We start from the raw sequence: 27,187 nt of genomic DNA on the forward strand, positions 1-27,187 counted from the left end.
AGACGCTGTCAGGTCCTCCATATACAACAGTTCGTTCACCCTATTTGCCCACAACGATAACGTTGGCGGGGAAGGGGATCTCCACCTCAGAGGAATGCACATCCTAGCGGCCATCACCAGGAAGCTTAACAGAGACCATTTGTACGCACGGACAGAGGACTCTGATAATTGGAGCAGGAAAAGTTCCTGGCCCAGGGTCTGTGTGTGTCCAGTCACATGCCTGATCACTCCCCGTACCCCCTCCCAAAACTGCTATAGCACAGGGCATTCCCAGAAAATGTGTAGGAAGTCTCCCTCCTCTGTGCCACATCTCCAGCACCCCGGGTCCACTGTTGGGAACATCCTGTGTAGTTTTGTTGGGACCCTATACCACCGGGAAATGCATTTATAGTTGGCTTCTTGGAGTTTTGAATTGATGGATGCTTTGTGAGCAAGGGACAGCACCTTGTTTCTCTGCGTGGCAGAAAGGGTGAGGTCCAGGTCCGACTCCCACTGCAGGAGGAACCTAGGGGGAGGCAGATCCGTGGAGTTGTCTAGCATGGTATGTGAGATGGCCAGTGAGTGTCTAAGGGTCCCCTCCCTCCATGCATAGCTTCTCGAATTCCGTAAGGGGTCTGTCGAACTGACTGTAGTCTGGTAGAGAGCACAGAAAATGTCGAAGCTGCATAGAACGGCACGGGCCCAAAGGTCCGGGAACCCGGAAGTTCCGGAGTTCCTCCGTCGTTGGCCAATGCCCCCCGACCCCAATTTGGTAGGCTCGAAATCTATTTCGGGAGATACATAGGCGAAACACCGGGTCAGAGAGACCCGGGGAGAAATTTGGAGCGCCAACGATCGGGCACAGGGGGGAGGGTAAAGGGATTAGGGATCTCCGGACCACCTCCTGAGAACAACAAGATAGCGTGGCACCAATCGTGGGATGGGTCCTAAGTTCTGTACTAGATGGGGAAGTCACCCATGGGAGCGCCGCTAGTGGAATATCCGTGAAGCTCTGCTCCACCGATACCCAGGGTTTGGCCTTGGAGTGCCTACACCAGTCCACCACTCTGGCTAAGTGAGTGGCTACATAGTATGCCTTGAGATCCGGGAGGCCCAGCCCACCCCGGGTTCTAGGTCTACACAACAGCGACAGCGCCAACCTTGCCGGCTTGTTTGCCCACAGAAACTACGTTTGCATAGAAGAGACTGCTCTAAAGAAGGGCTTGGGGATACCGATTGGCAAGGTCTGAAGGAGGTACAGCAATCTTGGGAAGATATTCATCTTGAGAATTGCTGACCGTCCAAACCATGTGAACGTGCCTTTTGACCAGTTTTTACAATCTTCTTTTATTTTTTGGAGGAGATGAGTAAAGTTCAACTTGAATAAGGAGATCACATCTGCTGACAATTTGAGTCTCAGGTATCGCAGGTACTGCGGGGCCAATTGAAAGTCGAAGGCTCCCCACAGCTGCGAGACTACTCCCACGGGGAGGTTAACGCTCAGTGCCTCCGATTTAAACAAGTTGATCTTAAAGTTCGAGAGTGAGGAGTAGCGTTTAAATTCCTGCATTAGCGCTGGTCGCGATGTGGCTGGGTCTGTGATGAAAAATAATAGGTCGTCTGCAAAGGCCGCTATCTTATGGGTCTCGCTACCTATCTTGGGCCCTCTGATGCTCGAGTTTTTCCGAATATGTCGCAACAGGGGTTCTAGTGTAAGTATGAAAATTATTGGGGAAAGAGGACAGCCCTGCCGTGTGCCATTGGCTATTGGGAATCTCTCCGACAACACCCCATTAACCCGTATGCAGGGAAACGGTGAATTATAGAGAGATCCAATCCATCTGAGCATGTTGCCCCCCAATCCCAGAGAGGCAAGGACCATATTCAAAAACATCCAACCGACTCGGTCGAACGCCTTGTCGGCGTCCGTGGACAACAACATAACAGCGATCCACCATCTGACCTAGCCCTATGAATCAGGTTAATGGCCCTCGTGGTGTTATCCCTAGCCTCGCTGCCCAACATGAAACCCGCCTGATCAGAATGGACTATACCCCCTAACATAGCGGACAGCTGATCGGCTAAAATCTTAGCAAACAACTTTAAGTCCACATTGAGCAGGGAGATTGGATGATAATTGGCACAGCAGGTGGGATCCCTCCCCTCCTTGGGAATGACCACAATGTTAGCCGCTAGGGAGTCCCTAGGTAGTGGAGAGGATGCGCATGCTGAGATATTATTGAATGCTGCCAAAAAGTGAGGGGATAGAATAGGACTTAACCTCTTGTAATAAGACAGCGGAAGTCCATCCAGACCCGGTGCCTTAACCGAAACGGAACTCACCTCGGTCCTAAAGAAATCCCCCACGGGGGGGATTTCTTTAGGACCGAGGCGAGTTCCGTTTCGGTTATCAGAGCCTCCAATATCTCTATGTCTTCCAGTGTGAGCCTCGGGAGGCCTGAGGATCTTATGTAGTCCTGGATGCATTCCCTAGCTGTCTTCCTATCGTCCTCTATCAGAATATCGTCAATAGAGTAAAGGGCAGTGTAAAAGTCCCTAAATGCTGAAGTTATGTTGCCCGGAAGTGAGGCCCTTTCCCCCGATTGCTTCTGTATGTGAGGTACATATCCCCTCAACCTCTGGGTCCGCAATGCCCTGGCCAAGGTCCTACTGTTTTTGTTACCGAATTCGTAAAAATGCCTCCGGCATCGTGCTTGCGAGGCCTTAGCTTTATTAGAGAGTAGCGATTTCAGCTTCTTTCTTTTTTGAATGAGAAGGGTTTTGGCACCGTCGTCTAACCGGTCTTTGTGGATCCTCTCCAGGGCGTGAATGTCGGCTAGTAAAGATTCCATCTCTGCATTCCTCTCCCGCTTCATACGGGCTCCATGTTTTATAAACAGTCCTCTAACTACACATTTGTGGGCTTCCCACGTTACAGCGGGCGTGGTGTCTCCCCCCGCGCAGAGGTCAAAATATTCTTTTACCGCCGTCTGTACCTCCAACATAGTCACCTGGTCAGCCAATAGCGAAGTATTCAATATCCACTGGCCCTGTTTAATAATCGGGCGCATCAGGGAAACATTAAGGATTATCAAGGCGTGGTCAGAGAACACAATCTCATCTATTTCAGCATCCAGCAGGCAGTGGAGGTCTCTATGTCTGATAAAGAAGTGGTCCAGCCTTGAATACGAGTCATGAACCGCGGAGTAAAAGGAGTAGTCCCTGTCTGCCGGATGCTGCAACCTCCACATGTCTACTAACTGGTGTTCATGTAGACCACGCCTGATCCGGCTATGAGCGGCCCTGGGCATGTTAGAGACCCCTTCGAAGTATCCACCTCTGGATCCATAACAAAATTAAAGTCCCCTCCTATTATCAATGTGCCCTCTGAAAACTCATCCAGGATGTTCAGGAATCGCAGTAGGGCGCTACACTGTCCCGTGTTGGGCAAGTAAAGGGCCGCAAAAGTGAAGACCTGGGACTGAACCCGACCCTTTATCAAAATCTGTCTCCCCTCCTTGTCCGTGCAGGCCTCTATCAGCTCCCATGGCAGAGAACTCGCAATTAGGATGCTAGTCCCCCTGGATGGAGATGGGGAATGGTAGACCGTAGAGTATCTCCGGTCTGAAAACTTGTAAGGTTTGTCTAAATAGTAATGCGTTTCCTGTATAAAGATTACCTGAAGTCGGAGCCATCCTTCTTGACCACAAAGAAAAAACCAGCACCCAAAGGTAAAGATGATGGTCTGATGTGATGTGACCTTCTCCAAAGACTCCTTAATTGCTGACGCCTTCAATCTTTGAGCTCCTGAGAAGGTCCCTGAAGGTCTCCTTCTGCAGGTTAATTGCCAGGATGTTGAATCAGCTCCTGCCCTAGGGTCCTATACCCCTTCGTGCTCGGTACTGGTAAGGTAATTGGGCTCTCTGGTGCAGACAGTCCTCCTAGGCTACGTCCGTCACACCCCTGTCAAATGTTCCTGTTACCGGTCCCCGACTCCTGTGGTCCTGGATCACCGTCTGCGACCCAACCTGTCACCTCCCTGGGAGCTACAACTCCCCAGCTCCTCACTCTTTGAGGGCTAACACTGAACTCTGTCTCTCCTCCCACCAGTCTGCCTGACACCTAGGTGGGTGGCCCTGCTACAACTTGACCAACCCACTGGTGTGTCTGTACAGGTCATGGTGTGAGGTATGGTTGGGATTTGTAGTGCTGATGTTAGTGACACCGTTGTTGGGAACCTGGAACCAGGGGAGGTAGGCCCTGCACCCTGGAGGACAGGATGCAGTTCCCTGTAGCACCCTGATTTATTCAGGGGCCCTACACCACCATAACATCCTTTACAGGCTCTGCCAACCCCTTCCGAAAGAGAGCCGCAAGCGCCGGATCATTCCACTCAGTAAGGACCGCCCACTTAGAAAAATTCTGACAATATACTGTAGAAAAACAAAAAATGAAAATTATTAAAAAGTGTAAAAGAAAACCTTGGTCCTCTCTTCAATAATGCAGTATCAAATCCTGACGGTTATTCATACCAAGCGGGTACCGCGTCTCCAGGGTGAAGATCCAATAAGTCTCTCTGTTCAGGAGTTTCCTCCTGCGATCTCCACCTCGGACAGGTTTGTAGACCTTTTCGATGCCCATGAATTTAAAACTGCGGAGATCACCCCTATGTGTATTTCAAAAATGTTTAGAGACTGCGGAAGCAGAAAGGGCCTTGGGATTGGATGCATCGGATAAATGTCTTCTGATCCTCTTTTTAAGTGGACCAGAGGTACAACCCACATATTGAATTTCACAAATTGGACATGTTATTAGATAAATTATGTGGTCTGCGTTGCAATTAATGAAGCTACCAACGTTAAATTCTTTTCCATTAGTGGCTGATTTGAAGACTTTGCTCTTATCCACAAAGTCGCAAGTTTTGCATCTATTGGCTCCACTTCCATAGAAACCCTTTAGGTCTAACCATGTTCTTTAACTGTTATCATTGGAGAAGAGACTGGTGGATAGTAAATTTCTAAAATCTGTAAAATCTGACTCAACACTAAGATTGTATACCTCAAAAAAACAATTTTCTGAGAGTTTTTTTTTTATATTAAATTTCTATTACACTTTTTTAATAATTTTCATTTTTTGTTTTTCTACAGTGTGGTCTGCATTGCAAATATCTATAGCTACTATACTGTAATAAATATAAATATAGAATTCCAATTTGTTAATTACGATGTGCAATACAGGGTAATATTGTGGTACCGTGTTAGTATTTCAATTGATTTTTCTGGCTATGTCCCAAGAATGACAAAAGTATTTTAGGAGTGATACCTAATAAGGTATCACTCCAAAATACTTTTGTAATTCTTGGGACATAGTATTTCAATCAATTTGTTAATTAAAATAATCATAACTTGAGATACATTCCCCCCACGACATTAATGAATAGCTTGTAACCCTATGTAGTCCGAATCCTTTAGGGATTTTTTAGGCCTTTTGCCACACATATACCCCTTGATATCGATGGTCTGAGACAACTATAGTTCTATTAATTTATAACATCTAAATAACTGTTTATAATTCCCGAACACCGGGTGCGACGGTATATCATTGAGGAAATTTTATGTACTTGTGCCCCTCTATAACCAAGTTTAACATCCCTATTACTTTTATATACTTGTAATGTCATCCCTATTATGTATGCGGGATCCTTATTAGCCGCAACTGGATGATCACAGCAATTTGTTAGGTATACTACAACACCTGACCTCTTACATTAGCGGGGATCTTAATATACTTTGTCATACATAATTTATGAGGTTTCTAGTCTGATAATATTGATATTACTATCACAATATTTGAACAATATATGGTTCTTTTTACACTTAACATATAACATTTTTGGTGTGAACGTGAATCACACTTAGATGACAATCCTGGTTTTATAAGAATTAGCGGTATTCATTATAATATTCTTTTACATCTTCTTTTACATCTTCTTTATACTGATGATACTGATCCCCTCAATTAATGTAATAATACTAGCTATACTATAACCATAAACAGGGGTAATATCCTTATATATGGATTTATATATTGGAATGGATTGTGTTTATAATATAAAGAATTTATCTTACCACATTTTACTAATCCTTTATGATATTTAATATTTGTATACATAATTTAATGAGAATATGTTAAGAAAATACATTAGATATTAAACACAACAGGGACAATATGTTACGATTGAAGATTCCCCTGTTTATATTTTTCCTGCCTATTTATGTTTTTGTTACTGTTTTTCTGTCTATTTTGTCAGATAATATGTACGATTTTATTATCCATCCACCCAATCATGGATTTGAGCTAGTGCATGTATTCCTACACACATGTAATCAAGATGGGTGGATGGACTGCTTTTAAGATACAGGCATTCAGAATCCCATGGAACATGAATAAGACTACACGTCGAAACGTGTAGTCCCATGTTACACTGTGTGGTCGTTTACGCTTGCTGTTTACCGGAGACCTTTTACTTTTTACTTGTTGTTATCAATAAAATGGATTTTAACGCATCATGAGGAACTGCGCTGGATTTCTCTTCTCTCTAAATGTGGATTTATAAGGCAGCCCTACTTATCCGTGCATTGGATCCTAGCAGGAGTCGGTGAACAGCTGATCGGTGAGCTGAATTTTCCTTTCCCCCTTTATGTGACTTAATATAGATGAGGTACTGAATTAATACCAAGCATGACAAAACACAATACATTGCAGAATCATGGTGCAAAGTATACAGACACTCCCAGCAGGGAATGATCCAATTCCACCAGGAACTCCACACAGGCAAAATAGTAATCAAGCATTAGTATCAAAGCATAAAAAACAACAAGAAAGTGGATACAATAAGCAGAGGTACAAGACCAACTTATCTGAGAGGAGTTCTGGTAGAGAGCAGAGATGGTTTCAGAATGTCCTTAACAAAGAGGATATCCATTGAACACCGGCTAGTAACAGGAGAAAACTACTCAGTTATATAGCCCAATCTGACAGACCTGATTTCCAGTCCTCCACAGGAGTGTGGCTTTCATTCCACAAATCAACTGCACCGCCAGCAGTGACCATAAGAGGGAGCCCCCAAACTGGAAAATTTATTCTCAACAGTGGGCACTTCCATAGGCTGGCCCAGGCTGGCTTCTCTTTCTGATGCGGCGTGGGCCTATGGGTGAATTCGGGACCCTTGGTGGCCAAGATCGGGACACTTCATTCTTAGTCATTTCAGTTATTAGAATTCACACATGGAATGCACAGTGTTTATTGTCCACACAATGGAAAACCCTTCCCAGGGAAGAGGTGGTTAGGAACATCTTGGGTGACCAGGGGAAAGTGCACTCGCTGGAGTATGAGAGGCTGGACACAAGTAGGGCCTCTCTCTTGTCGAGGGGTTTCTCATTTCTCCTTACTAGAAGGCAATAAAGGTTTGTTATTAAACCTATTTGAGTTTCATTTTCACAGTGCTCCATTAAGACAGTTTGCCTTTACCTAACTCCATTTTATATTTAAAGGTACATTACACTGAATATGGCCTTCACACAGGTTTGAATGTTATTCAGATCCATGTTAGGCTGCTTTCACACTACTTTTTTTAACATCCGTCATGAACGTTTTTTTAACGCAAAAACAGATCCAGTGCAAATGCATTTTCATTTCAATTAATTTGCAATGGACTTGCGTCAACATGCGTTCACCTGCGTTTGCGTGCGTTATAGTAATGATCCAGCGACTTGCAGTTTTTTAACTGTTTTCAAAAACGCTACTTGTAGCGTTTTTGAGCTGCGTCCAAATACTGCAAATTGCTGGATCCTGACTAAACAGCATGCAAACGCAGGTGAACGCTGGCATGCTGATAGACAGGATCCTGCTTGCTCTACTGAGCATGCACAGAAACCAGTCTCGCGTGATCAGTCCCTCTCTCCCCCTCCCCCTCCCTCTCCCTCCACCTTACTCCCTCCCCCCCTCTCTCCCCACCCTTTCTCCCCCCCTCTCTCCCCACCTCCCTCCCTCTCTCTCCTCTCTCTCTCCCCCGCCTGAGAGTGGAGGGCGCTCGTAACCAAGGTAAACATCGGGTAACCACGGTCTTAGTTACCCGATGTTTATCTTAGTTACGTGTGCAGGGAGCAGGCAGCCGGCTCCTAGCAGCTGCAGATGCTCGTAACCAAGGTAAACATCGAGTAACCACGGTCTCAGTTACCCGATGTTTACGTTGGTTACGTGTGCAGGGAACCGGCTCCTAGCAGCTGCAGACACTCGTAACCAATGTAAATATCGGGTATCCAAGCAAGTTTACCTTGGTTACGAGCCAGCACAGCTGTCAGAAGCTGACTCCCAGTCTTTCACGTTCAGTTCCCCTCACTCCCGATCACATGACTCCAATGCCCGCCCATAAACTTAAAGTGACAGGATCCTGCAAAATAACACATGCGTTTGCATGCGTTTTTTTGCTGTAAAAGCAGGATCCGCTTTTGAAGCAAAAAAAGTTCATGACGCATGTTAAAAAAGCGTAGTGTGAAAGCAGCCTTAGGTGTAGCAAATTCAAACAATAATAATAATAGCAACAATCTGATCTTGTAAACCAGATTATTTCCGTAACAACAGTAATGTGTTAAGATAGGTGATCTATTTACAGCAGACTGTTTTTTCTGTATTCCTTACAATGTGCAATACAGGGTAATATTGTGGTATTCTGTATTCCTTGAAAGAAGTCTGAAGTCTTTATTGCCTTGGCAAAGGCTAGAGAATTTGGATATCTGGACTTTACACGCAAGAGGAGGGGGGGTCAAGTAATGCAGCTGCAGATAAGACAGTAGATCGAATTACCTATATTTTAACACGGTGCTGATTTTAAAGTCATGAAGCTAGGATTAGTACTCTGGTACTGCATTACTGCTATATGAAAAAATGAGATTTTTAGTTTATGAATTGTGAGTTTTTTTCTGACTGAGCACTCCGCCCTATAAACCAGGCTGTGTTCATAATCCTTATACCAGGAGTCCTAGCTGCCCAGACATGGAGGTTAGTCCAGATAGTGGCATTTCAAGTTAGATTTTTAGTCTAGCTGCCCAGACATGATGTTTTTAACCTAGATAGTGGCATTTTAGTTAGGGACCAGGAATATTGAGATTTACCTTGCCGTTTGGTTTCCGGGCTTACATGCATTGGCCAATTCATAAACTAAAAATCTCATTTTTTCATATAGCAGTAATGCAGTACCAGAGTTCCCTTATACATTGATGGCATTTAGTGTGCGGCTGTATCCATTTTGTAATCCATAGAAGGTCCCACGACAATTCCAGCTCTGCTACATCTGAAGTAACAACAAGTCACTGCAAGTGTCCATAGAACAAGACTGCCTGCTGTGCGCTTAAGGCAGAGATTGAATGAGCCGCGTCATGTCACTCAGGTAGTTTGCGGTCACTGCTGGAGGTTTACATGGTTCTTCACATGTGATGTGAACACAGGTAACCTGACCTTAGGTGACCTCACTGGTTTACAGACCTGCATCTCCTGGCAGAAACTGTTTTTTTTTGTCATGCGGTATGATGCTATAGTGATGCGTTTTTTTTGATAGGAGGTGTAGATTGGGTGCATAAATACTGCTCTCCTCCCAGATTCTTCAGGTGTTTTAAATTTTCTTTAGCAGGTTCTTTTCTAGCCCAAATAAGAGGTCAGTTTGGACAAGAGAGGCATAAAAATTAGATTACGACCCAGTTGAGAGTTACACATTGGCATGGTAACTGGGCACATCTAAATTTGGTCATTTTTATTTGCAAAGTAATTAATTTAAAAAAAAAAAAAATCATGTTTCCTTCTGCTTTTTTCTCCTATTTACTTGAGTGCAACTGTTATCTTGTATATTATGTTATGTTGAGTTTGCACCAGTTCAGACTATAAGCTTAGGAAGTGCCGGCAATTCTTCTATATATGCTACTAATCACACATACGGGGAGTGCTGGTGGGCGAGGGAAACAGTGAATATAGATGAAGGTAAATGAGTGGCTCTGGAATTGGAATGAGTAGCCAGGAAGCAGTTACAGCTGCATCGGAGACTTTGTAAGTATGAAGCACTTGATTTATTCTTATTTATTTTTCCTTTATTATTTTTTTAGTTGTTGGGCCTGAGAATTCCGGGCCCGGATCAGACACTCAAGTACGTTTGAAACTATGCGGATCTGGACAGACCTAGTCCGCCCATCACTATCAGGGAGTAAAAGTAAATTACAGTGGGGACTGAACGACAGGACATCTTCTCCCCTTCATCTGTTAAAAGACTGCACACTTATCCAGTAATAACGCAGAACACCACTCATCTACCACTGCAGGCAGGAGGGGCTGCATGACTTCAAATTACAACTTGGTGTAAACCATGGAGCAATACAGAATGAATCACCATAGTGTCAAAGGCTCCAGATATAACCAATCATCCAGTCTCATACTACCGATATATGTAACGACTGGTCAGGCCCGGACTGACAGGCAGGAGGGGCGGGACTTCTCCCGGTGGGCTGGCCGGTGGAGGGGTGGGGGGTCCGCCCCCCGCCTCTCCCGCACTGCCTGCTGTTTAAAATTATTTTGTGGCTGCCGCCACCCACCGGCCGCCACTATAGCGGCGGGGTCCGGTGAGCGGCCCCCGCCGCCAATTTTCAATGCTGCTGGCCGCCACCAGGCGTTTCTGACGTGCGGCAGAGTAGAAGTGCTCTAGCAGACGGAAGCCATCCTTCCAGGACCTGCGATGATGTCATGTGCCCATGTGACTGTGCGGGAGGAGACACAGGATGCCGGGCAGAAAGAAACAGAAGATAATGATATCGATTCCTGACAGAGATTTGGACACATGACTGGTAATGAGAAAAGAGGGGACATGAGGGGGAGGGGGTGCAGGGTGAGGGGCATATGAGGCCTACAGATTGTGACAGAAGCATGTGAAGGGGTGCAGAGTTTTTGAGAGGGGTAAATTGCAGGGTGAGGTATGTGGAGCAGGGTGTGTGGGATATGGGGGTGTAGTGTGTGTGATATGGGGGTGCAGGCTGTATGGGGAGCAGGATGCGTGACATGGGGGTGCAGTGTGTGTGTTATGGGGGGTGCAGGCTGTATGGGGAGCAGGATGTGTGACATATGGGGGTGTAGTGTGTATGTGATATGGGGGGTGCAGGCTGTATAGGGAGCAGGGTGAGTGAGATATGCGGGTGTAGTGTGTGTTATGGGGGGTGCAGGCTGTATGGGGAGCAGGATGTGTGACATATGGGGGTGTAGTGTGTGTGTGTGATGGACCCGTGGAAGCACCCCTAGTGGTGTGAAACGGTGCCGTTGCCCAGCGTGCTCTCTCCCCCCTTTTGTATGCACGAATGAAGAATGAATAAAGCAGCGTTTTATCGGTGCGTGCTGCCAGCCTATTTCATTGATGATAAAAATATAGCATCTGCCCAACAATGGTATCATTAAAAACATCAGCTCAAGACGCAAAAATTAAGTCATCACTGAGCCATAGATCCCGAAAAATGAGAATGCTACGGTTTTTGGAAAATGGCGCAAAAAATGTGCAACTTTTTTTGGACAAACGTCTGATTTTTTTAACCCCTTAGATAACAGTAAACCTATACATGTTTAGTGTCAACAAACTCGCACCGACCTGAGGCATCACAGCGACACCCACACACCAGTTTTACCATATAGTGAACATGGGGAATAAAATATCCTAAAAGCAATCGTGCAATCACACTTTCTTTTAAAATTCTTCCGCACTTGGAATTTGTTTGCCATTTTCCAGCGCACTATATGATAAAATGTATGGTTTAATTTAAAAGTACAACACGTCCTGCAAAAAATAAGCCCTTATATGGCAAGATTGACGGAAAAATAAAAAAGTTACGGCTCTTCAAAGAAGGGCGCAAAAAAACAAAAATGGAAAATCGCCCGGGGGTGAAGGAGTTAATGAGATGGGATGGTTTTACAAATATTTTTCATAAGGAAAGACAGTGTGGGGGGCAAAATTCATGGTGGAGGGATGGTGCAGTGGTCATAGTATATGAGTGGGGCAGTGTGGAGGCCATGTATCATAAGGGGGACAATGCGTGGTCACTTTTTTGTCAGGGAGCATAGTGGGGGAATTATTTTTTTCAGCTGCACAGTATAAGGGTTATTTAGTGCACAATATATGGGTTATTTCGTGCACAGTATGTATGGATATTTTTTATTTAGGTGTAATAATGACACTAATTTTTTAGGGCATCGTGTTAGGATATGTTGTGGAAAACCAGAGAAGATGGAAGTGTGCTGAGACGAGCTGTGGATGTCCAAGGTCATCATGGCGTCTGGACCAGATGAAGAAGAATGGGATGAGACCATTACAATCTGAGAAGAAGTCACCAATAAGGTACCTGGATCTAAGGGAGTATTTATACTGGACAATCCCTCTTTTAAAGGGAATCTGTCACCAGGATTTGCTCCCCCATGTGAGAGCAGCATAATGTAGAGACAGAGACCCTGATTCCAGTGATGTGTCACTTACTGAACTGTTTGCTGTCATTTTGATAAAAATCAATGTTTTCTCTGCTGCAGATAACAGCTCATGAATATGCTGGACTACCTGGCATCAGGCCAAGTAGTCCTGTAATGATAATCTGCTGCTGATTAATCAGTGATTTTATCAAAACTACACTAAGCAGCTGAGTAAGTGACACATTGCTGGAATCAGGATCTCTGCCCCTATGTTATGCTGCTCTCAGATTAGAGGGAAAATACCTGCTGTCAGATTCCTTTTAAATGATCATTGACCGTTTGATTATATGAAGCTGATTGGCAGTTTAACGGCCTGTGACTGCAGACATGTGAATCCTCATTGCATGCGCACAGCGAGCTGTCAGGGTTTTCCAGTGCCGGCGGTGAGAGCGGCCGTCATGTGACCACAAGCGTGTGATTTGCATACTTCTAGCCACATCGGCATGAGGCTTTAGACTGACTTACTGGTAAGGGCAGCATGAACCCCAACTACGGCCCTGCCGCTACACTTAACTGTATCATTGTGCGCATGCACGCTGCAATTTGTTTTCCCAGACCACTCGGTCCAAGAACAAAATTGAACATAACCACGGCCTCATTGGAAAACATTGGTCCGAGTGCGATCCGATGTTTTGTCAGATCACACTCGGGCCAAAAATACGGGTGTCTACACAAGCTCTGAGCTGAAACCCCAGCTACGCCTCTGGTGAGGACATGTTTTTATTTTTTTTAATCAATGAGTAAACAGTAACCAGAGGTCTATGGGGGTGCATTATACTATATGGAGGATTATAGGGGTGTGCATTATACTATATGGAGGATTATGGAGTGTGCATTATACTATATGGAGGATTATGGGTGTGCATTTATATGGAGGATTATGGAGTGTGCATTATACTATATGGAGGATTATGGAGTGTGCATGATACTATATGGAGGATTATGGTGTGTGCATTATACTATATGGAGGATTATGGAGTGTGCATTATACTATATGGAGGATTATGGGGTGTGCATTATACTATATGGAGGATTATGGAGTGTGCATTATACTATATGGAGGATTATGGGGTGAGCATTATACTATATGGAGGATTATGGTGTGTGCATTATACTATATGGAGGATTATGGTGTGTGCATTATACTATATGGAGGATTATGGAGTGTGCATTATAATATATGGAGGATTATGGAGTGTGCATTATACTATATGGAGGATTATGGAGTGTGCATGATACTATATGGAGGATTATGGGGTGTGCATTATACTATATGGAGGATTATGGTGTGGGCATTATACTACATGGAGGATTATGGGGTGTGCATTTATATGGAGGATTATGGTGTGTGCATTTATATGGAGTATTATGGAGTGTGCATTATATTATATGGAAGATTATGGTGTGTGCATTATACTATATGGAGGATTATGGGGTGTGCATTTATATGGAGGATTATGGTGTGTGCATTATACTATATGGAGGATTATGGGGTGTGCATTTATATGGAGGATTATGGAGTGTGCATTATACTATATGGAGGATTATGGGGTGTGCATTTATATGGAGGATTATGGTGTGTGCATTTATATGGAGGATTATGGTGTGTGCATTATACTATATGGAGGATTATGGTGTGTGCATTATACTATATGGAGGATTATGGGGTGTGCATTTATATGGAGGATTATGGTGTGTGCATTATGCTATATGGAGGATTATGGGGTGTGCATTTATATGGAGGATTATGGAGTGTGCATTTATATGGAGGATTATGGTGTGTGCATTTATATGGAGGGTTATGGTGTGTACATTTATATGGAGGATTATGGAGTGTGCATTATACTATATGGAGGATTATGGTGTGTGCATTATACTATATGGAGGATTATGGGGTGTGCATTTATATGGAGGATTATGGTGTGTGTCATGTAGAACTGTTGAAGGGTCTTCATCCCCCTCTTCTTCACCAGCCACAGGTCGTCATGACGATTATCTGATTGGCCTGGAAGCTTAAGGTATTTATGACTTTGGGTGATGGTAGAACTAAAGCCAAAAGCTGCAGAGAAAGACAATTCTTTGTAATATTGGCGGGAAAACTCCCAAAGCAGGTTTTGAAGTGCGACTTTAATGCTAGAAAGATGAAAAACACATTGCCAGAATCCCTGCGTCGTGCGGAACCCAGCGCACCGTCTCACCTGACGAGGAGATCGACGGAATCACAACAAATTAGTATTGGCCAGTAAAATTGTGCTAGAGGCGTTGTGTTTGGTATCAATGTAACTGTAAAATCGAGATATTAAATATGACGCTAATATCTTTCACCTGTGTGACCCAGGGGCAAAGATATGAAAAACCCTAGAATTATGGAACTTTGTGACCATCTCAAGCCCAGCCCACAAGTGACTGTAAAATGATGTCACAGGCAAGGGGGGCTAGCAAGAGCATAAGAGACAGTTCCTGTCTTGGGGGCTCAGTCAGCACGAGGAGGGCATCATGAAGGGTGATGCTGGCCGATTCTAACATCTCTTGGAGACCCTCCCTCCATAAGCAGACGTCACTTCTATGGCAGAAGCTTAGTAAGTTTCACGTTTATACCTTTTATTTTAATGTAACTGTTATGTCGTAATGTGTATTGTTCCCTTTTGTAAATTCTTGTATATTCTTTAAACACTGCCTATTTTCGGATTAAATATATAAAAATTTAAGAGTTTCTTTCCTTATGCTTTATATACGAATCCAAAACCCCGAAGGGCCTTATGCTATCTGAAACGGGTCCCCAGCTACCTGTAGAAAGTCTGGGTGGTGGCAGCGTAATTGTTATTGCATAGAATTATTGGAGTGCTATCAGTAAGGGTACCGAGGTATATAAATATTCCATTAGCAGGAATCAGAGATATACATTTACCCTTGCTGTGAGACCTCCAATATTTGGCATTATCAGCTCAGCAGCCTCATCTTATGCATTGTCCTGCAGTACCAAAAGTGGCCTGCAGACAAGGGGGGCGCTAGAGAGTAGTCGCGTGTAACAAATCAGTGAACAGCTGCGGATTTCTGAGGGACTTCCCCGCCTGTTCGTGACAAATTGGTGGCAGCGGTGGGATATATAAAGCATTAGTGATCTGGTTTGAGCAATCATCCCTGTCACTAAAAACTTGCAAAAGTTTTGAGGATCGAACTCAGTGTTTAAATATACCTGGAACAATACTGTACGTGTAGCAGTTACCCCCTCCCCTTCTCTCTTGTTTTCTATCCTATCTTTTATTTGGCAATTATGGAGGCTGTGTCAGAAGCCTGGTACAATCAGCAGAAGAAGGAGGTTCTTGCTGCACTCTGCAGATCCAAGTTGATTGATGGCCATGGCAAAACGAGGCAGGACCTCATTAAAGAACTTTTACAATGGGACGCAGAGCACGTCCATTCCCCCAGTGCTGGAGAAGAGGAGGCAAGCCAAGCCCAGGATAGTGCTTCTGCAGAGTCCCCACCATCAACTGCAAGCCAGAGCAGTGACCGGGGCAACATGGACTCTTTCCTGAAGATGGCTCTACAACAATTCGCTGCAGATGACCGGCAGGGACGGCTAAACCTCATTCAGCAATATCGAGAGGCTGAGAGAGCCGAGCGAGAGGCTGAGAGAGCCGAGCGAGAGCGCCAAGCCCAGAGAGACCATGAATTGAATATCCTCAAAGCCCGGCAGCAGACATCTCCCTCACTAAACGGTGAGTCCAATAATGCCAGCAGCTTTAAGCCCCGACCGGAGCACTTTCCTGTGATGGAAAAGGACGGGAATTTGGACACCTTTCTGAGGGGATTTGAAAAGACTTGCTTGCAGTACCAGTTGCCCTCAACACAATGGGCACAATACTTAACCCCAGGGCTGCGAGGCAAGGCCCTGGACGCGTTTGCCAGTCTCCCTCAAGAGCAGAGTGGAGACTATGGGGCCATAAAGCAGGCCCTAGTACGGAAGTATCAGCTGACTCCGGAGGTGTACCGAAAAAATTCCGGACCCTCCAGCTCGGACCTCATGACAGCTACAGCGATTTGGAGGGTGGGCTCCAGCGCACCTTTGACCAGTGGATCCAAGGACTGTCCGTTACAACCTTTGAGGAGTTAAAGGACCTCATGGTGAAGGACCAACTCCTACATGTCTGTCCTGTGGAGGTTCGACAGTTTGTTATGGACCGAGAGCCCAAGGAGGCCTCAAAAGCAGCCCAGATTGCCGACGCCTATGTGGCCAACCGTGCATCGGAGGTGCGGAAGCCGTCCACCACTAGCTGGAAAGGGGGTAAGATGACAACTACAACCACCCCTGCCCCTACCAGCCGACCTCCCGTAGGTCCTGTTTCATCCACCAGTGCCCGGCCCACCTCTGACACTCGCAGGTGTTTTTCCTGCAACCAGCCTGGACACCTCAGCTCTGTTTGCCCAGAGAGGCAGAAGAGGAACCCCACATCCAAGGCCCAAGGGCCTACTGGAACTGTCCTTTTGGCAAGGAAGGCGGGTGGTAGGGCCTGCGAAAACCTACACCCCGTCACCGTAGGCGAAACCCCCACTGTGGGGCTCAAGGACACTGGGGCCGACAGAACACTGGTCCGCCCTGAACTGGTACCCCCTGAAAACTTTATCCCGGGAAAACTCCTGACTGTCGCCTTGGCGGGGGGTGTCCACCAATCCTTCCCAATGGCCCTGATTCCCCTCGACTGGGGTGCTGGGAGAGGGTGGAGGGAAGTGGGGGTGGATGAACATCTACCAACCAATGTTTTATTGGGGACTGATCTGGGGCGATTAGTTGCACAATTTCTCCCTGATGATCCTCCCGAATCCGAAAAGTCATGTGATACAAATGTTGTTGATCAGTCATTTGATGCAAATGTTGTTAAATCATGTGATGCAAATGTTGTTAAGTCATGCGACCCGAATGCGGATACCCAGAACGTAATTACAAATGTTGTGCATGGTAATAAAGTGGAGATTTGTACAGGGGATCTCAGCCATGCCACGCGGCAGGGTGACGTGGCTGAGGACAACCCCAAGGTAGCAAGTGTCTGTGCTGACAGAGATGGAGGCAGACATGAGAACCACGAGGACAATGGTCAAATGCAGCTGAGCAGTGTCACAGCGGACAGTGACACAGCCAGTAGTACCTGTCAGGCTGATGGGGAAGAGTGGTTATTCCCCAGGGAGACAGCCTTCATCGGTGCTGTCACCCGCAGTCAGAGTGCCCAGAACGCAAATGAAACCTTGCCTTCTGACACCTCTTCACCCAGAGGGATAACGGAACTGGTTACGGACCCAGAGCAGGTCCCAGAGGGTCCCGGTGAGGTTGGAACTTTAACGTCACTTTTGGCTGCCTCTAGCCAAGAGTTCCAGGTGGCTCTACGAAGTGATGCCAGTCTAGAGACGTTAAGGGACCTCGCCGAGAAGCCCTCCTCAGAGACCGATAAGGAGAGGGTATTCTGGGACCAGGGAAAGTTGTACCGGGAGACAATTCCCTGTAACCCCCAACAAGAGTGGCTGAAGGAAAAACAGCTGGTGGTGCCTCACCGCTTTAGGAGTGAGTTGCTGCGGATTGCCCATGAGATCCCACTCGCCGGACACTTGGGGGTCAGCAAAACCAAGGCCCGGCTGTCTCACCACTTCTATTGGCCCAAAATGGGGACAGATGTTGCCAACTACTGCCGCTCCTGTATCACATGTCAAAGAGTGGGAAAGTCAGGGCCTGCTCCCAAAGCTCCCCTGATCTCTTTGCCGGTGATAGAAGAGCCTTTCCAGAGGGTCGCTGTGGACATTGTCGGGCCTCTGGCCGTCCCCAGCAGCTCTGGAAAACGGTTCGTCCTTACTGTGGTAGACTATGCTACCCGGTATCCGGAGGCAGTGGCTCTGTCCTCAGTTAGAGCCGATAAGGTGGCAGATGCCCTCTTGACCATATTCTCCCGAGTAGGATTTCCCAGGGAGATGCTTACCGACCAGGGGACTCAGTTCATGTCTCGTCTAATGGAGGCTCTCTGTAAGAAAATGCAGGTGCGGCATCTGATATCAAGCGCTTATCACCCACAGACCAATGGTTTGTGTGAGCGATTTAATGGTACCCTTAAGCAGATGCTTAAGATGCTGGTTGAGTCACATGGACGCGACTGGGAGCGGTATCTCTCACACCTGCTGTTTGCCTACAGAGAGGTACCACAGGCCTCAACGGGATTTTCTCCCTTCGAGCTCCTGTATGGCAGACGAGTCCGGGGGCCTCTTGGTCTGGTAAGGGAATCCTGGGAAGAGGAACTGAATTCCCCAGAAGTGTCCGTTGTGGAGTATGTCATTCGGCTCCGTGACAAAATGCAGTCAATGACGCAGATGGTGCATGAGAATATGGCGCAAGCCCAGGCCAGCCAGAAGCGATGGTACGACCAACACGCTCGAGAGCGGGTGTACGAAGTGGGTCAGAAGGTGTGGGTCCTAGTCCCAATGACCCAGAACAAGCTTCAGGCGGCCTGGGAGGGTCCATACCTGGTGCATCAGCGCCTCAATGACGTAAACTATGTGGTCACCATCGACCATGCCAGGAAGAGGCAAAAGGTCTTCCATGTCAACATGATGAAAGCTCATCATGACAGGGAAGCCTTTGCTCTTCCTGTGTGTAGTCTTCCCGAGGAAGGCGAAAGTGAAGTCTTGGTGGACTTGCTCGCCTCGGCCCGGGATGGAGGGTCTATCGAGGAGGCGGCATTCAACCCACAGCTATCCTTGGACCAAAAGTCCCAGCTGCGGGAGGTATTCCGGCCCTACCTGATGACCTTCACGAATGTCCCAGGGAAGACATCCCTAGCCACCCACCAGGTGGACACAGGGAGTCATTCCCCAGTTCGTCAACCCCCATACCGTGTCTCCCTAGAGGTACAAAAGGACATAAAAAGGGAGATCGATGAAATGCTAGTCCTGGGAGTGATCCAGAGGTCCAAAAGTGCATGGGCCTCGCCTGTAGTCTTGGTTCCAAAAAAGGACCGGACAACCCGGTTTTGTGTGGACTACAGGAGGCTGAATGCAATCACAGCACCCGATGCGTACCCAATGCCACGCATCGATGAGTTACTGGATTGCTTAGCCGGGGCCCGGTACCTGACTATCATGGACCTGAGTCGAGGGTACTGGCAGATTCCTATGTCCAAGGAAGCACAGGAAAGGTCCGCCTTCATCACCCCATTTGGGCTGTATGAATCCCTTGTCATGCCCTTTGGCATGAGAAATGCTCCTGCCACTTTCCAGCGATTGGTCGACCAGCTGCTCGAGGGACTAGGAGGGTTTGCAGTAGCTTACCTGGATGACATTGCCATCTTTAGTCCCACTTGGGAGGAACACCTGGGGCACCTGGAGCAGGTGCTCAGGCGGATCCAAAGCGCTGGTCTGACTATAAAGCCAGGGAAGTGTCAGATCGGCATGACGGAGGTACAGTACCTCGGACACAGAGTGGGTGGCGGGACCCTGAAACCAGAGCCAGGGAAGGTTGACGCCATCACCTCCTGGCCTACCCCCAAGTCAAAGAAGCAGGTGATGTCCTTCTTGGGGACGGCAGGGTACTATAGGAAGTTCGTTCCTAACTATAGTGCTCTTGCTAAGCCATTGACGGACCTCACCAAAAAGAAGCTACCGCAAGTAGTCACCTGGACAGATGACTGTGAACGGTCCTTCAGGGCACTGAAAGCTGCCCTCGCCAGTTCCCCAATCCTACAAGCCCCGGACTTCACCCGACGGTTCATAGTTCAGACAGATGCCAGTGCGTTTGGCCTTGGTGCAGTACTCAGCCAGGTAAATGGGAAGGGAGAAGAGCATCCGGTGATGTTTCTCAGCCGCAAGCTCTTATCCCGGGAAGTGGCCTACGCCACTGTGGAGAAGGAGTGCCTCTCTATAGTGTGGGCCCTGCGGAAACTGCAGCCCTACCTATATGGACGCAACTTCACCATAGTGACAGACCACAACCCTCTCAGCTGGCTACATCGGGTGGCCGGCGACAATGGTAAGCTACTGCGGTGGAGCTTGGCACTACAGCAGTATGACTTTACCATTCAACACAGGAAGGGTGTTGAGCATGGCAACGCTGATGGGCTGTCCCGGCAGGGGAATGCCAGCGAGGTAGGCTTAGGAGACGATTGGCAAATCAATCTCCCATGCTACCTCAAAAAGGGGGAGGTGTCATGTAGAACTGTTGAAGGGTCTTCATCCCCCTCTTCTTCACCAGCCACAGGTCGTCATGACGATTATCTGATTGGCCTGGAAGCTTAAGGTATTTATGACTTTGGGTGATGGTAGAACTAAAGCCAAAAGCTGCAGAGAAAGACAATTCTTTGTAATATTGGCGGGAAAACTCCCAAAGCAGGTTTTGAAGTGCGACTTTAATGCTAGAAAGATGAAAAACACATTGCCAGAATCCCTGCGTCGTGCGGAACCCAGCGCACCGTCTCACCTGACGAGGAGATCGACGGAATCACAACAAATTAGTATTGGCCAGTAAAATTGTGCTAGAGGCGTTGTGTTTGGTATCAATGTAACTGTAAAATCGAGATATTAAATATGACGCTAATATCTTTCACCTGTGTGACCCAGGAGCAAAGATATGAAAAACCCTAGAATTATGGAACTTTGTGACCATCTCAAGCCCAGCCCACAAGTGACTGTAAAATGATGTCACAGGCAAGGGGGGCTAGCAAGAGCATAAGAGACAGTTCCTGTCTTGGGGGCTCAGTCAGCACGAGGAGGGCATCATGAAGGGTGATGCTGGCCGATTCTAACATCTCTTGGAGACCCTCCCTCCATAAGCAGACGTCACTTCTATGGCAGAAGCTTAGTAAGTTTCACGTTTATACCTTTTATTTTAATGTAACTGTTATGCCGTAATGTGTATTGTTCCCTTTTGTAAATTCTTGTATATTCTTTAAACACTGCCTATTTTCGGATTAAATATATAAAAATTTAAGAGTTTCTTTCCTTATGCTTTATATACGAATCCAAAACCCCGAAGGGCCTTATGCTATCTGAAACGGGTCCCCAGCTACCTGTAGAAAGTCTGGGTGGTGGCAGCGTAATTGTTATTGCATAGAATTATTGGAGTGCTATCAGTAAGGGTACCGAGGTATATAAATATTCCATTAGCAGGAATCAGAGATATACATTTACCCTTGCTGTGAGACCTCCAATATTTGGCATTATCAGCTCAGCAGCCTCATCTTATGCATTGTCCTGCAGTACCAAAAGTGGCCTGCAGACAAGGGGGGCGCTAGAGAGTAGTCGCGTGTAACAAATCAGTGAACAGCTGCGGATTTCTGAGGGACTTCCCCGCCTGTTCGTGACAGTGTGTGCATTATACTATATGGAGGATTATGGGGTGTGCATTTATATGGAGGATTATAGAGTGTGCATTATACTATATTGAGGATTATGGGGTGTGCATTATACTATATTGAGGATTATGGGTTGTGCCTTATATGGAGGACTATGGGATGTGTATTATCTTAAATCGAGGACTGTGGGATGTGTATTATATGGAGGACTATGTGAAGTGTATTATAATACTTGGAGGACTATGGGGGTGCATTCTAATATATGAAGGTTTATGTGGGACCCATTATACTATATGGAAGGGTATGTGGGGGTCATTATAGTATTTGGAGAACTATATATGAAGGGGACAAAGATAAAGCATTGCATGGGAAAGTTTTGTGCTGAGGAAAAGAAGCTCTTTCCCTCAGCACCTCAGCATCCAGCTTTCTCATGCTCTGATATCATGGGAAAGCTGGGTGCTGAGGGAAAGTGTATAGCAGAGCATGGGGAAGCTGGGTGCTGAGGGAATGATGTATAGCAGAGCATGGGAAAGCTGGGTGCTGAGGGAAAGATGTATAGCAGAGCATGAGAAAGCTGGGTGCTGAGGGAATGATGTATAGCAGAGCATGGGAAAGCTGGGTGCTTAGGGAAAGATGTATAGCAGAGCATGCGGAAGGTAGATGATGAGGACAAGATGTAAAGCAGAACATAGGAAAGCTGCTGATAGAGATTTCAGATCATGGGAAACCTGGGTGCTGAAGGAAAGAGCCAAGTGTCAGCGACACTATCCCATACCCCGAGTGTCGTGTACGGTTGGGGGGGCCCAGGTCCAAACTTTGCACCGGGGCCCTTCAAACTCTAGTTATGCCACTGGACTGCAGCATTGTATGGAGAGCAGCATCCTCTTCATTATCTGCGAGACCCAGCTCTGTAGGGAAAATAGCGGCTTCACCAGGTCCTGCTACTAAGAGCAATAAATAGGCCTGAGCTGTAATACTGGACGCAGCCGTGACTACATGTTATATGGTCGTGTTACACAATCTACAAGTGCACAAAGATATTACACATTCAACACGCGAAAAGTGGGCCTGTGCACCCCCAAATGCCAGGGCTGAATTTTAGTCCCAGTCCGGCCCTGCGACTGGTGGATGTATACCAAGTGTAAGCGATTGCCTGCTCACGTGATGGGGGACACTCACTTGGCTGCGTTTCCGAGGTAACACAGTCTTAAAAAATCCAAACGGTTTATTAAAAAAACACCATAATCCGCTTCTCCAAATAAAATCACAAATACAGACGGATTTCAAGTCCGTTAAACTCACGGTACTCCCGCTCAGTTCAGATGCCCTTGATCTGAGTGGAGCTCTCTCAGCATCCACTCACTCACGTGTGAAGCCACCCCTCTGCTCCTTCAGACGGGTTCCTTCCAGAGGTTCCAGACCTCTCTGAGGTAAACAGCCTCTCTTCCCTCAGAAGCTGTTCCTCATGCAGTGCTCATACACTGCTCCACACACTCTCACTCCATGTGCCAAACAAGCTAATTAAGACCTGTGTCAGACACACCCATAGGCAGGGGTATGTGGATGGCCAGTCCCACCCATCTCTTAGCCATCTGTAATCCTGGCCCATTTAAAACTATAGAAAATGTCTGTGGCACTACAAGTACCGGCATGGAGTTCCAGAATCACACCACTTCTGTGGTACATACCGACCATTCATAATCAGGCTGGTCACCTTGTCACATAAGCCACATGGACTCATATGATGTCAGGGATCTTTAAGCAAGCCATAGAGCTGCTGAAACACAAGGCGTGCAAAGCCTTCCATGCCATCAGAAAAGATCTGTACCATCTCAATGCACCTGTAACTATCTGGCTAAAAATCTTTGACACCATCATTGCCCAATCCTTCTGTATGGCAGTGAAGTCTGGGGCCCAGTCTCATACCCACACTGGTCAAAGTGGGACTCTGGGTCAACAGAAATATTCCACCTAGAGTCCTGCAAGCAGCTCCTCCAAGTCCATCAGAGCACATCAAACGGTGCCTGCCGAACAGAGCTGGGCAGATTCCCACTACACCTTGCAATCCAAAGGAAGGAGGAGAAAAAGCGATCATTAAAGCCCAAGAATACAAGAAAGCAATCAAATTAATCAACATTGATTTTTATTGAATATAAATATTGTTTAGTTACACAGGTACTAGTAGGGACAACTCTGCGTACATCAAATGTTAAACAATTAGCAGAACCACATCAAAATTTTATATATATATATATATATATATATATCCATCTACATACATGTGCGCTCAAGGGTCATAATGGGCCAGACAAGAAAGGGGGTACAGTAGGAGGATGATTAAGAAAGCGTATCATCTGGCTAAACATTCATCAAGAAATTCCCTGCTGTACTCCAGCTCTAAATCCGAGTCAACCGACCAGATTCGGTTTATTACAAATTATAATTCTCAGATTCCCTCCATACGGGAATGCCTAAAGGCTTGGCCGATATTGCAGGCTGACATAACCCTAAATAAAATCATCCCTGAACGTTTATCTATCACCAGGTCTAGAAACCTGCAAGACCATCTTATCCATAGTCACTACGAAGGTGACAAACAGGATAAGACTTTTCTAGGAACGTTCAAATCAAATGTACAATTCGGCTGCTTTCCTTGTGTTGCCTGCCCCAATATATGCCGCGAGAACACCACTGACGCTAAGAACTGCAGAACTTATCAGATCAATAAGGGAATTACATGTAATTCTAAAGCAGTCATTTACTATGCTACCTGTCCATGTCAAAAATTTATATCGGTCTTACAACGCGTCAGTTGAAGGTGCAAACTCGTGAGCATGTGTTGGGGATGGAGGCTACCTGCAATGAGATGGATCTAGCGTGTCTTAAAACCATCCCGAAACATTTTTGTAATTACCACTCCTCTAATAGTAGCCTTTTTAAGGTTAGGGGAATTGATCAGCTGGATTTGGGCATCAGAGGGGGTGAAGTCAGTAGGCGGTTGGCTCAACTTGAGGCCAGATGGATATACACACTTGGTACTGTGCATCCATCTGGCCTCAATGAAAACATCAGCTTTGCGTCTTTATAAATGCAGAGATGAGAGGCTATTCGTTCTAGGTATTGTGCATGCTAATGCTATTTAATATATGCCTTGTTTGCATCCTGTTTTTTAAATTGGTGTTAATTAATTTTTGTCTAATTGACCATTTTATTGTAGTGATAAATGGGAATATATGAAACCATGAAGAGGGATTTGGTCTGTTGGAAACTGATATAACAAACAACAAGCGAGATATACACTCACGGTATCGTTGGAGAACATGATCATACAGCAACTTTATCTACATTCTCTGAATTGCTAAGCGGAACATGGTCCGTCAATAAGCATCATGGGGGACTATTTGATGATCTTTAGTGTCGCAGTATAATTGTGATTTGTCTTACTTTAGTGATGTAATCGTGGATTGATTTATTTTCTCATTTTATGTATTTATATGTAACTTGTATCTACTATATGGGATAATCTCTCTTTTTGCCTAAATCCTAATACTATATCTATGATTAACTCTATTCTATGGGTAATCATCTTGGCCCTGCTCCTGAACGCGTGGTTGTCATGGTTTTCCGACGCTTGCCCGGCTTGCTGTGTCTCTACGGCTCCTCTTTACTCGGGTCACGTGTTGGACTGGGTCAGATGATCCGTGACGCTGTGGCTGGTCTTGCGTCGGTGAGCTGCCATGACAACGCGCGCGTCACGATGGGTGCTGAACAGCGATTGGAGGTGGGCAGTATTTAAACCTCCGACTTGGTCTGTCAGACACGCCCCCTGTTGAAGAAACCGAAACGTGTCAGGTGTTACACATGTCTAACGGTAACCGCTCTTATGGGTTCATTTATGCAATATCTGCTATGTATTTACATCTTGATTGTGCCTTTTAATCTAATATGTCATATATAGAATGCTCTTACACTATTAATGTTAAGCATCTTGCCAAACCATAGGCTTTGCAGCCCTAATACCTCTTGGTGCACCAAGACTAACCCCCTAGTGGTCTTTAATTATAAATAATGCTGATAGTTCAGATTCATTATATCCCCTTTGTGCACCAAGAGTGACCCCTAGTGGTCCCTAATTATATGTATTGATGGTTTTGATCTATTATATTTATTCCTCTTTCTTGTCTGGCCCATTATGACCCTTGATCCCAGATGTATGTAGATATATAATATATATATAATTTTAATGCGGTTCTGTTAATTGTTTAACATTTGATGTACACAGAGTTGTCCCTACTAGTACCTGTGTAACTAAACAATTAATATTTATATTCAATAAAAATCAATTTTGATTAATTTGATTGCTTTCTTGTATTCTTGGGCTTTAATGATCGCTTTTTCTCCTCCTTCCTTAAACATGTTTACGCGACTTGCCCTCTCTATATAGTCCTTGCTCTTATTTTACGATCTACAGTATCATGATCAATATTTAATGATATACTATGTATATAAGATCACTGTATCAATCTTTCTTTGTTACCTTGCAATCCAGAAGAAGGTGCTGTCATTCAAGTCTCATCTACAAAACAGTAGTCCCAGCTCCTACCATCACAAAGCCTGGCTACACCAGGAAAACCCTGGAGAACAAAGCCCTCCAACACAAAGCACCCAAAGCCAACCTGACCAAGTCGCCAACCTACATGGCCTGACAAAAGTCGAAATCCAGAAGATTGTGCACAAAAGCAAGGAGGAATATCTCAGCATCTGGAAGAATGACAAACAGATCACAGAAACTGACCATATACCAGAATCTACAGAGGAAGTTCAAACTGTCCCCATATCTGGAGAAACTGGCAAATTCCAAAGCGAGACAAATCCTGAGACGGTACAAACTGAGCACCCTCAGTCTACTCATGTAGGGAAGGCCCCGGATGGTGGGGGGGTAAGTGAGCGGGTGGCTTGGCCTTTGGAAAGCAGGGTTCAGGGGTCAAGTTACTCACTGTGGTAGTCTTGGTGCTGGATTAGGTGGAATAAGCAGACATCTCAGAGGGTGACACATCCAAGGAGGCTATTATGCCATTTGTTTAAATCTCCTGATGAACTCCATCCATTATCAGGGTGGAGAGAAATGCGCCGAGATGAGATTGAGACTCTTTTTGATATGAAAATGTAAAATTTCTCAGAGCACCTCTCAAAAATAACAGATAAGTGATTTTATGAATTGTTCCATACTTTTATAAAAATCCTCAAAAAATTGATAGGGATTATAGGGCTTATAAGGGCAAGCCGCCGAGGAATGGGGGCATCAAAAAACTAAGGATGCACTCCATTGCCAGGTAGGAGCA

This window comes from Anomaloglossus baeobatrachus, chromosome 10, assembly GCF_048569485.1.
Source record: "Anomaloglossus baeobatrachus isolate aAnoBae1 chromosome 10, aAnoBae1.hap1, whole genome shotgun sequence".
NCBI lineage: Eukaryota > Metazoa > Chordata > Amphibia > Anura > Aromobatidae > Anomaloglossus > Anomaloglossus baeobatrachus.